Consider the following 13,517-nt stretch of genomic DNA (forward strand, 5'->3'; position numbering starts at 1 on the left):
TCAAAGCAGGTGGAAACAACTCCTCTAGCCCATAAGGGAGAAACAGGGACACATCATAACTCAATTTCTAATGTTCAGCATATCATTCATATCCCATTCAGTGAAAGTGGAGAAAATACTAAGTTTTGAGGAATATAAAGTAAATGAGTCCTAAAATTTATCCTAAATATCCTAAAATGCAGATTTTAAATATCAAGTGGTGCCATTTTTATACGGAAAAGAGGGAAAAAAATAATGCGGCAGCATTCCACACACCAGCTGGGAAAATCATGCAGTATATATGCATGATTTTGGGTCTGTCTTCCCCCAGCCAACCCTGTAAACCAGTATCTGGCAAGCCAGAAGAGGTTGATGGGCAGTCTGGCATTGACAGGGACCTCGTTAGTTGCCATTAGCCAGAGTCATTCTCTAGTTCTTAGGCTTAGACAATGAGGAATATAAAAATTGCATTGAAATATGTATTACTTTTCCTCTCAGCAACTCCCTATAATTGTAACTGAGAACCACAGAACACAAAGATTGAAATATTCAGCTTAAGCAGACATAAATTTAGAAGACACATTTTCTGTTCCTGACAAAGGGAGATGAAACCGATGATAGCACACCTTAACCCAGAGAACAACAAAGTTAGGAGCAGCAGTTCTCTGTGAGAATATTCTAAATTCATAAAATTTCTGTTTGGCTTTCTAAATAATAAATTGCTAAAGAGGAAATTTTAATAAGTTCTACAGAAAAAATTGGCATCATTACTCTTTGTTAAACAGATAGCACAGGTACTCAAGTATTTAGTTAATTATGGAGGCTTTAAACAGCATTGTCCTCCATTAAGGAACAAGTGAAGAACAGGTTTTTTTAGGCAATTGCATTCATTTAAAGTGAGTTTTGCAAGGTCTTTTTTCTAAAATTAAAAAGTTAATTCATAAGCATCATCAAAATTAATTTCACAGTGATATAGAACCTGGCTAACAACCCAAGATTCATATTCATTTGGAAAATTGGTTTCTACATAGACTCATGGAGCTGTCCAGATTAAATAAACAGTACACAAAATTTTCTGTTACTCAATGAATTCATACATATTCATACATATTCATAGATATCTGTCTGTTTCAGAACTCCAAATATACCATCCCACAGGCCACCATACAGAATTCCTTCTTTGTCTGTAACCCAGCTCAAGTGGAAATGAATTTTAACTTCCACAATTCTGAATGAATTACTGATAAATCACATGAAGGTTTATCTCTACTCTCTCCACTTATATGAGGATAGAAGGTACGCCTGATAGCATCTCTGTCATTTACAAGGGCTGGGGTAACAAAGCTTTTAGTTTTTTCAGTCAAGCTTTTAAGAAATGGGAGAATACCACAAGAGGATTCTTGCATAACACACCCCCTCAACACTCCTGGCTTAAACTAATATTTCCCCAAGTGATTACACCAAGGATTTCATTGTAAAAAATTAAACTGCCTGCCTTTCTTTCCCAATCTCATTCTTTTTTTCCTGAGAACATAAAATGCTGAGAAGGTATTACTTCCCCTAGAAATGTAAAATCCCACAAGTGGGTGAGCATTCCTCCACCAGCATATGGCAGAGAGTGAAGAGCTGAATAAAATAAACCCTTAATAGGCTGAGTCAGGTTGTACAGGGCTTCAAGCAACCCAATCCAGTTGAAGATGCCCCTGCTCATTGCAGGGGCTGGATCAGGTGGCCTTGAAAGTTCTCTTCCAGCCCAAGCCATTCTGTAATTCTATGATTGTACAATACTGATTCCATTCTCTAATTAATTTAAGTTGGAGTTTCATAGCAACTTCTGAGGGAGAAAAATTCAATTATGGGTTAAAAGGAAGTGTATTTGAAGCTATTACAAATCATGATGTACATGTCATTCTAAAAATGAATTCGTGATGCTCTGGTTCTGCCTTTAAAAATACTATTTACAACATTATTCTGCATATCAGCAATTAGTAATTTGTATGTATCCTTATCTTGCCTCACCTTTTGATCCAAAAGACCACTAATTCAAGCAATTCTTCCCATTACCACTTCAAATGGATTTGTACTAAAAAAGTGACAGATGAATTTTTTTAATATAGCCAGAAATAAAAATTTATGGCTTTATGAGATATATACAGAGATGTTAATCTCTACCCAGAAATGAAATGTACATCAGTACGGCCTGCAAGATTTTCCTTCAGAAGAGCTTTCTGGTCTGTGAACACTTTGAATGATTCTAGCCTCATGTCCTGCTCAATCAATTTATATGCACTTTGTGTGTTTTTAGGAAGTTCTAACTTCAGCTCTTTCTTGGCAAAACTTTGCTGTTAAGGATGAACAGATAACACAGGAGTAGATCTGCCCTTTATCTATATCAGCAATGCTCCAATAGCTCAATAGACAGTACATTGATGTATATGAGTTGGGCACGTCCTTTAGTCCCTGAAATTGTCCTCTTTGTTTGATCTAAAGGCCAATCAGACTTAATGTGCAGTAGATATGTCTGAAAGCTAGATTTTTCCCATTATCCTGACATTCATCACTACTTTCCATGCTCTGTGCACTTTAGATTGTTTCCAGATTCCATTAAGTCCAGCAAAACTTGTAATTAATGATTGATTCCATTTGAGTTTTGGCACTGTACCTGTAGGGTGGCTGTCAAAGGAGTTTTTCTGTATTACACTTTTACTTATTTATTTACTTGTTTCATTCTCAGTGGTTTAATGAGCCTGCATCGCCTCCAGAAAACTGATGGCAAGACAGTAGGGAAAATGACTGCTTAGAAAGAGATAGTTTTTAGTATTTTGTAGCCCAGCCTGCAGGTAATTCTCTGGAACTTGTGCATGTGCACACTCATGGAAAGAGCAGAACATCTAACTGTAAAATTATGGAAATCGTAGGAGCATTTTTTTCAAGTGAATTTCATTGTTATAGTTTTTGAAAGCACAAAAGTATTTAAACTATTTTAGACATCAAGGACAGCTTTGTTCCCTACATATGCACAGTAAGTGGTAAACACAATATTCCAGTTTCTCATGGATGTTAGGGAAGTCATATAGTCTGTGAGACTGGGAGCAGCAGTTTATATTCTGTTTGCTCTCAAGTTCAGTTTTCCAGAGAGGTTAAGCTGGCATTTATAGTGAATGTAGTCAATGCCAAGGCAGATCTTCAGTAGCTCTAAAGGGTTCTTTTGCCTCAGTTGCTGATACATCTGTCTGTAAAGCCGTTTTAATCCTTACCTTTCCACAATTATGTAACTGGAATTTTATTTCCAGGAGTGTCTAAAGTATAACTATAAAATGAGAGAATTTTGAATACATGTTTTCCTCAAAAGCATTTTCAGGAAAGGTCTTAAGAGTTTTAAAATATTCCTTGAGTGTTTAATTTATTTAGCATGCCTGTTGAGAAATTACATACTCACTCTGAGTAATTTTACAGAAGTACATGTTTTAAGGAATTTAAATAATGGCTAACTGTATTTTGAAGCTAAGTGTAACACATTGCTTCTACTTCAAGCACGATTAATTGAAAAGCACAGTCTAAATAACAGCATTACAGAATTAATATTTTCTTTGTATTTGATAAAATCCTAACACACATATCTACAGTGTCATTCCTACATGATAGTCTGACATTTGCAATTGAAGAAGCCCGTGAAAAATTAGTGTAAATGTGAAAACACAAATGATAACTCAGATGTATCCGCAGCCCACGCACTGATCTCAAATGTCCTTTTGTCAAAGAACAGTCTCTGCAGATCAACCATTATATAAATAGCATCTAAATATTTTGTTTTATTTAAGGCAATAAAAACACACAGGGTCACCATGAGGAGATGTAGGTTGATGCAATGTCCCAACCCACTGACAAAGCTAAGGAAAGAACAGTCAGCTTAGCCTGATGTAAACTCCTGAAGCGCCCACATCCTCAGGAAAGAGCTGAAGCTCCACTTGCTTGAGCAAATGGAAAGAATTTCCTAAGCATTTTAAGGAGTTAAGTGCCTTAGAGGTTCCTTCATCTTTTCTGTGCAGTAGAATGGGACATCACTCCAATTTTTCCCTTCCCATCTTTGTAGTGGCCTTTAGGAATGGCATTACTGCAGCCACCACAAAAGCTATCAAATAAATAAAGAAGTGGAGGTGGGTTGTGGTTTGAATGGGACCTTATTCTCTGCTCATGACACTGACCTCTCTAGATCACAAGTTTGTGTATAGAGAATGCTGAATTCTTAGCTTATTTTATAGGAGGAAAATGCTCCAATGGAGAAACAAGACAAATCATCATTAGTTCAAACTCATAATTTCTACTTCTCTCCATGAAAATTACCTGTCAAAGGAATAATAACGACCTTCTTTGTGCTTCTAGCAGTATAAAGTGTTGCTAGGATTTTAAGGGAAAACTGAACAAGTTCACCTTATTTAAACTTCTGTCTGCTTAAATTCTGAAAAGCACTTATGTCTCCAAAATGGCATTCAGTGGCTAAAAGGAAAGAAGATTGAAGGAGTGAAGTTTTCCTCAAGTTTTTTTACCTCTAAAGTGCCAGTTATTTCTCAGATTGCACACTGTTTGCTGAACCTGCTGAATCATAACCTTGAATACCCAAATGCTCACCATAGGATTGCAGACTTGGTTTGTAGCAGAGTACCTGGAGTAATCTAGCCAAAACTCAGACTTAATTTAGATTCTATCATTGATGAGATTTAAAACTGTTTTCCATTGGGCTAGCAAAACAGCACGCAAGCAGTTCTCCAAATAATGCACCAGGACTGAACACGGAGCACAAATCAAAGGTCCAACTCAACAGTTTTCAGAGCATTCACCCTCCAGAGTGGTCTCACTCTTTGGCTGTGCCAGACAAATCTGTCACTGAATTCCTGAAAGCTATGCTTTGATCCTTCTGCTTAGAAATTCAATGTGATGTTTCTGAGCTTGTAATGGAGAAGTCAGGAATGAAAAGGAAAATGCTGACAGCTCCTTCAGTTGGAACAGTTATTGTGAAGCTGTGCTATTCAGCCTGGAAGCGCAGGTGCATATGAACGCTTCCACATTCATAACAGAAGGGGAGAAAACAGTGATTTCCTAAGAGACAAGGGTTAAACATTTATACTTACATGATCTTAATGGAAAGATGTGCATTGAATAAAATTGACTGAGCCTTAACTTGTTCATGGCCCTAAATATTCAACAGGGAATCAGGAAATCTAGAAAACCCCCACAATTAATAATTAATAACCACTCATAATGGAAAGAGGTGCAAGGACCACTCTTCATACCTAACCAGGACATGGTCCAACTTTTTTTATTTCTTTGGCTACTCTGTGATTCTCATTTCTATGGAGTTCCTTAATGGAATAGTCCTCACTGTGATCAAGGCTATTTATAATTAAAGATGTGATTGCTTCTTTTTTCCTCTCCTTTGTTCAAATGGCTCTAAATCCTAATCATCGAAGATGCAGTTGCTCAAATTCTAATCTCACTAAAAGCATCATAAATCAAAATATTGAGTCAAAGGGATCATTTCAAATTTATAGACACAAAATAAAATTCTGACCAAGTATAGCAAAGGTAACAAAACATAGAATTCTACAGGGCTACGTCTCATAAACACACAGCAAACTACAAAGGCCTGTGGACCTTCTGGAAGAAAAGATAAATGAGTGGGTAACTGATCCAGAAACAAAACAAAATCAAAACAACCTTTAAAAAATATTTTAGAAGTGCTGAACTTCCCAGCACATAAAAAAAAAGACCACCACACACTGAAAACATCATCACTTCAAATGAAAAAAACATGAAATCAAAGTCCTCTGTGAACAAAAGGAGCTAAAAGATAAACAAATCACAGTCCAACCAAAATAGGGCATGGTACTGAACAGATTCAGGGAAGCAGGTAGACTCTGAAGGTCAGGAAACACATTAATAAACTTGAATAGAATTTTGAAAATATTAATTTCTAAATTGAAAATGTAAGTCTGTTTTAGTAATCTTTTGTAGCCTATACTTTCACCCACATTTAACCCCTCGTGTATTATCTAAATTTTGGGCCATCACCTATATACCACTGTACATAAAAAGCAGTAGCAGGTCGATGTGAACTTTTCTGATAAGAGTTCACACTTTATCTACTGTGTGGGACTTAGTAGATAAAACACTATGCAGATGCCTGTGGTTCTCAAGAAAAGAAATCACACAAGAGCAAATGGCAGCCTAAAGATGCCTTCCTTTCTTCAACTTGGAACTGTCAGGGGAAGAGTTTTATGTGTAGACACATAAAACAAAGTCTGCAAAATGCTGCTCTTCCTGTACTGGTTAGATTGGTAACCCGCTTTCCAAGATGAAGATCCTGACTTTCTGTGTCACTCAGCATCGACTGAAAAGGCAGTAACTAAGTCACAAACCTGCCAGAGAATTCCTTTGGATCTCTGTAGGAGGCTCTCAGAGCCAATCAAGACCCTGAGGAAGTGCCCTTGCTTGCTGGGCTGCACTTCAGAGGTCAATATGGTTAATGTGCCTTCCTGGCTGTTAAAAATATTTGACTACTCTTGCTTGCAGACAGTGCTGAAGGTAAGGGCTCTCCTTTGGATCCTGCAGATTGTCTCAGTGTGAGCAATTTTTCTGCCACAAAGATCACCTTGCCGTGATGAGCTTTTAAATCTCCAGCATTTAGGTATCTTCTGGGAAATCTTCAGATGATTAGTTATCCTGGCATTCCAGGTTCTTTGTTTCACCACAATCATTCACAGCAAAGTCAAAGATCAGGTCCCTGACCACCTAACAATCCTCTCTGTGGTTTTTGTGTTCAGACTTTGCTTCTTCATTCTTTTTTTCTGAAATGTTTAGAAAGTACTCTTCTTATTTCAATGAAAATTATTTGCTTTTTTATAAAATCTATTTCTATATTAATATTTTAAATTTTCCAGCTTTGAAGAAATGAAAGAGTAGAAGAATCACTCCTGTATTAAAAGTCAGTCTGACATGTTATGCCTGTTCTGGACTGTTGGGAAGGCTTAGCACCATCTAAAATTCATTTAATTCTTGTGTTTAATGCCGTACACAAGCTCTTAGATCTGTCTTTTCCCATCTCTGATAATACATTATACTCTATTCTTTCCTATATAGCAAAAGACAGATTACACTGCAGTTCTTTCATTACAAATCTAACAGGAACATTTTTTAAAGCTGTCACTTTGTTAATCATTTTACAGAATCTATAGCAACAGAGCGAATATTTTTTTGTTTCAGTTGATTGTGACAGACATTATGAATTACCATTTATGCATAATCTTTTCATCAGCAATAGCACAGGAACTTCATATCAAGTGATTTCATATAACAGATTATCTAATACCTGCACCTGGGTTTTGGGCAAATCTGTACTGACCACACATCACCTGTAGAAAGCCTTAGGTACAGAAAAGTTCCCAACTCATCTTTTTTCTGTCATCATGCGTAGACTGAGAATAATTATTTGCTATTTCCAGTTAAAAGGATTTATCCCAGATATGCAATTGCATTCTGCAGTTGCCAAAATGTCTGAAGAAGAATGCGGCCATACTGGGTCTTCATACAGAAATTACATAAGCAGGTTAAATCCATTTTTGCCAATTCTACTTTTGTTTCCTAACACTTCCTATTGAAGCTCTCAATCCACCTCCATGTCCTATCTGTAGTAGTTTCTTTTCCTACCACTGGTCACAAAGAAGCTGACACATAACGTGGTGTAATGGGTTGACCCTGACTGGGTACCAGCTGCCCGCCAGAGCTGCTCTACCCCGCTTTCTCTGCTCAGGATACAGGAGAGAAATACCAAGTTTACCGCATATTTTCTCCCATTTGTTCAGTGTATGTTCTCCTGTAATTTCCTGCTAAATGCTGCAAGTGTTGGCAGATTCTGGCAACTTCATTTCCACTAGAACATTAGTCTTAAAACGGCCGCATCTATTTCCTCATTTCCAAATCTGTACTTAAGGAGCTACAGAATGTGGTGCTTCATATGAGTAACCAGAAACAGCCTTTGCAGAAATCCTGCAGAATGGAACAATCATTCCTTCAGTCTGGAGCAAAATACAGGTGTGGAGCATAAGCAGAAGGCTGATGCGGTTTAATGGATTCATAGATGGATTTTGTAGGTAATTTAGCAGACATTGCATTTGGATGGACCTAAGTCTGGGGCAAAATTTGTACATTTGTATAAAATTTGTACAAGGATTTATATCATTGCCCTGGGATAGGCAGTCCTAATCCTAAATCAGAAGTTACAGGGCATCAAGGTCCCTGCTGGGCTCCTCGGAGATGATCTCAAAGCCAGTTGCAGTCCCTTTCCCTGGCTTTAGTACACTCTACCTTCCAAAAATGTGATTATAAGTTTAGAGTTTTTACTACTTTACTTGATTGGTATGCATATTTATAACTGATTTATTCACTTCAGTACACTCCTCTCTGTTCCCTAACTGAAGTATTGTAACAATGTTCTGTTTCCTATCCACCCATGGTTGGTGGTTCAATTGTTTTGCTAAACTGCTGTTAAAGGTAAGTAGCCAGACAGTCCATGAAACCACCATGTTGCCAGTCTCCTCTAGTATTTATTCCAGCTGCAAAACCTCTTACATGATTTCTTCCTTGCACCAAAAAACGGGCAAGGAAATAATTTGCCGCACCAGAGTGAAGAAATTGTTTTAAGTGGAGGTCGAGAAGTCCTCAAAAGCTGTTCGCTTGCTTTTACTCATTGTCCTCTTTTTGTCAATAACACTTTGCAAATGGAGACAGATCTACAAAGAATCCTGATCATTGCAAGGCTCAGTATACCAATACTCTCATTATTTTGGGACTTGGCCTACAGTGAAGGGTCAACAATCCTCCCTAATGCCCCTGAGTTCCACATTAGCAAAAAAGGTATCAAGTGCAATATCTCAAATTTAAATTATAGAAATTATTCCTTTACAATGATTGTAAGAAAAATCTTAATTTTCCTTTTTGTGGTGCAGATCTTCTGTGAAAAAGCAGGAACGAAAAGAAATTTAAACTTTCAAGTGCTGCATTCCTAGGAGAGTTTTGCTTTCTTCACATTTCTGAACTAGAAATGCTAGACTCCTGTATCTGTCCACACTTCTGAAGGTATTGCAGGAATGCAATATTAATAGAACTGGAAGTCTCCAGATAAAGCAAAAAAAAGTTTCAAGAGCAGAAGTCTTGAAAACTTTATTGTCCTGACTTTGGGAAGAATTACCCTCCAATGAGCACTGCCTGGCTCAAAATGTGCTCTTGCATCTATAACATGGTTTTACCCGTGCAAGTGCACACCATTCTTCTCTCTTCTTTTCTGCAGCCTAATCAGGGTGGCATCCACCTGATCATTAGGAATAACAAGTACCTCACCTAGAAGGGCACATTTCATTTCTCATTCTTTTAAGCATAGTACTTTGTTCCTGTATCAAATAGAATAATGAATTCTGGAACTCATGTAAAAGATCTTGCTATTTCTTGTAAAATGAAAAATCTCATTCTATCTTGCCTGTGTACATAATTATCTTATTGCCTCATCAACCCAGACCCAGTAGCAGGAATTTGACTACAATTCTTAGCATCAGAAAGGACGGGTGAGCCTTGGAAGAACTTGCTGCACTGGTTTGAGGCATGACAATGCCTAAATATTTCATTCAGTATCTTCTCTTTAAGTTACTGCCTTCTAGCCCTCCAGCAAAAATGGCAGGGGGCTGGCCATGATTCATATTCTTCCAGTCATTGTTTAGCATCAGCACTAAGGGTGAGTTTGCACCGTGCCACCAGACTGGGAAACAAAGGGGCCAGGCTGTGAGCATACAAGAGCAAGGTGACCTTGCTCTGCACCAGGAAAAGGCTGCATCACATCACTTTGGTGCTGTGATTTAAAGTTTTATTTAGGAGATATGCAAAAAACACCTGTATGTTATAGATTCTGATTCTGAGCCTAAAGGTATGAGCTTCTGGAGAACAAGAACATTTTTTTTTTTTTTTTTAAGCATGGAGCTACTGGTTTGTGGTATCCTGACTCTAGCTCAGGAGAGAAAATTTGAGGAGGGTGGTGCTTTGGTAGCTATTAACACAATTAATTGGCCATAAATCAGGAAGGTTATTAGAAGCTGGTGGACAGAGAAGGGTCTTGCAGTCTTTTTCTGACAAAAGTTCAAAGAGCTCTCCATATTTCTTTCACTCTTTCCAAAATACTGGCCGCTGTCCGAAAGTAGATAAGGAGCTGGATGGACACTGGCATTAAACAGTTTGACAGCACTGTGGCTGCACTCCTTTGTTATCTTTATCACGCCTGTCCTGGCATCATTAGGCTAATATGAATATGTACAAAAGAGTGTGGGGTTTGGGGCTTTTTTTTCAGCTGAAGTGTTTGCAGTGATCTGTGGCAGTGAAGACATATGATCTTACACCATAGCAAAATATAATTCAGTCATAGCAAAGATCAGAAATGCCTAATAGTACTCTAGAGGCATAAAAACCCTCAGCAGACTCAAACCCTTTGAATCACAGAATGGTTTGGGTTGGAAGGCACCCTAAAGGTCACCTGGTTCAAACCCTCTGCCATGGGCAGGGACACTTTCCACTAGACAAGGTTACTCAGAGCCCCATCCTGCCCTGACCTTGGACACGTCTAGGAATGGGACATTGAAACCTCTCTAGGCAACCTGTTTCTGTCCCTCAGCATCCTCACAGGAAAGAATTCACTCTCTCTTCTCCAAAGCCAGGAAAAAGCATAAGCTTTTCTAGGACCAATGTCATTTTAATTCTGTTCCAGCAATTAGGAAACAGGACAACAAGTTTCCCATGTAACTGTCAGATAAAATTGAAAATAAAGTGCTTATTGGGGCATATCTGGTTTGAAATCTAGTGTTTCTGATGAGTGAAAATATCCTAAAAATCTTTTTTCCATAAAGTATTGTTTCAAGGCAAGCTCTAAATAGAATTGTAAAAGATGAGATTAAAAAAAATCTGTATATGAGCAATGAACATGCTCATTTATTACTCAAGAACTTAAGGTATTTATTTTCTTGAGGTAAATGTGAGCACAAAGTTGATGGTACAAAAGTTCTTTCTCAACATAGGGAAATAAAAGGTTCCAAACCAAACATGGCTGATTTGCCATAGCTTGGTGATTATTCTGCTTTATGCTTACCATAAAAACTGAGCCATTAAATCTCTAAACCTCCTGAATACAGACTGGATAGAGCAGTGCAAAGACCGTGGTTGTGCTGATGGGTTTGTGCTGGCAATCTTCTGTGCCTACACAGAGACCCGGCAACAGAGCTCATGAAGAAAAATTTGCAGAGTAAAATTTTTTCTCTTTCACTAACATACTTTTTTAAAGAATTAAGATTAAAATACAACTTAACCATATAATGAGTGCTCTTTACAAGATCTTTAATTCTTTTGAAAGCCTAAAAAGCCCATGCTGTTGGGGCATCTGTCTAAGGTTGTGCACTTTCAGAAACTTCTTTTAATATAGCTGGCAGTCACAATTTCTTATGCGTTCCCTCTTTTATACATTTATCTAAACCAATGTGGCATCTTGGTATAAAAATACACATAAAAGCATTTAAAGCTGTGTTTGGATGAGGGCAATGCCATATATATTTAGTTAGGAAAAGGCATTTAGAAAAATCATGTTTTCAGTAATGTAAAATGTGCTGTGTTAGTAAATAAATAGATAAAAGTCTTCTTTTGGTATTTTATTGTGGCTACAGTAGATGCTATTATGCAAAACAATGATTCCTCCAGCCATCATTAACATTTTCTTTTTCAAGTGAAAATAATTAAGTTCCTTGTAGTTATTAATATTTCAACATTATAAATGTGTATTAAAACAATCAAAAACTGTGTTGTCTGCTGTTGAAAGAAATGCAGACCAAATTAGTCCTGGGTAAACAGTGTAAAACCATTTCTAAGATTAATTTGCTCTCACAATGCTCATAATCGTGAACCTTTCTGTGTTTGACTTTTACAGCAAACATCCTTTTGGCAGAAATATATAAAGCACTGAACTTTAAGTGACCACTGGAGAATATTTGTGGAAAACAAACTGAATTTATAAACATAAATATTCCATTCCCATCCTCAGTTAATCAGGATATGAAGCTTCCCATCTGATCTGAATACACATTTTAAATCAACCAACACAGCACAAATTTCAGCTTTTGAATGCCCATGATAAACTGCCTCTGCATGGTTTATGGATCAAGAAATACTAATGAAAATTGTTAAGCTACCTAAAGTATATATATTTTGGGTTGTTTTGGCACTGACTGTGTTACCAGTAGTAGAGCACAAAAGAAGAGTCGTTCAGGATGAAACCATGGGTGCTGAGAACCCAATGCCCCTGTCACATTATTAATGAAGTTCAAGGTGGTCCCCTGATGGATGAATGAATGAATGATGAATAATCAATAGTGGATATAGGACGTCAGACAAAATCCTGGATCTCTTCTTTAAGGTTTTTTCCATTAGAAAGGAATCTAATTCCTAACTCTGAGAGCGTTCCAAGGTGCGGAGTAAAGCACAGAACGAAGGAATAGCTGGAATTGCATATGTGATCCGAAACACAACCAGGGCTGCAGGTGTGTCTTGTGTGTCCAGTGCTTGTTGTCAGAATTTATACTGCAAGGTGTGTCCGTGCAACGTGGAAAAAATCACTCAGTGTTTCTATTCAGTATTTATATTTCAGAAGCAGTCCTAAGTATTATTGTAGGAGTCTAAAATGCTTGCACATAGACATAAAATACTACACACACATGGCTGTTTCAAGGAGCACAACCACGTCTATGTATTACTTCGGGTCACAGTCTTCAAACATAACACATACTTTTACGAAATACATTTAAATTACTTTGTGATAAAGATTTTTTTTCCTCCAATCAATCCAGAGCACAGACTAGCTTCCTTTTATAAGAAATGATGTGTTGCTTTAATTTCACAGTACGTACTTTTCTGACATGGAAGAGAGATAATATAATAAACTTTCATCTATGATGATCTTTAAAGTCAATACCTAAATCACCAGGGTTATATATTTGAAACAATGAAAGCCTTGAATTACGTCACACAGTGAGACAGGACTGGCTAAACCTTTAGAGTTAGCAGTATGGTAAATTAGTTTTCTAGCTTTTCACCTCTGCAGAAGCAGCCTCACATTCTGATGACAATTTAGCTCAGAAATAAAATGAGTTTGCAATTTCCCTGCTTATACCCAGTGGTTAGTCCCAAAGAACTGGTGCCTGGCTCTGGATGATTACTAGGTCTAGTTTAATAGAAACTTATCACTGTCATAGCAGGGGGAATGCCATATTAATGACACACCAAATATCAGTGCTCCTCGTCCCTTGGTCTCAAAAACAGTGTGCTGGAGATTAACCTCAGAATGGCCAGTTTCCAATGAGTCGTGCCCAGTCAAGAATTAGCGTGCAGATGAAATTTCCTGCTTCTCCAGCAGAACAAATTTGAATCACCCGCTGGGAAAGCCATAAGAAAATTTGCTGCCT

The sequence above is a fragment of the Sylvia atricapilla genome, chromosome 5, assembly GCF_009819655.1.
Source record: "Sylvia atricapilla isolate bSylAtr1 chromosome 5, bSylAtr1.pri, whole genome shotgun sequence".
NCBI classification, from domain to species: domain Eukaryota; kingdom Metazoa; phylum Chordata; class Aves; order Passeriformes; family Sylviidae; genus Sylvia; species Sylvia atricapilla.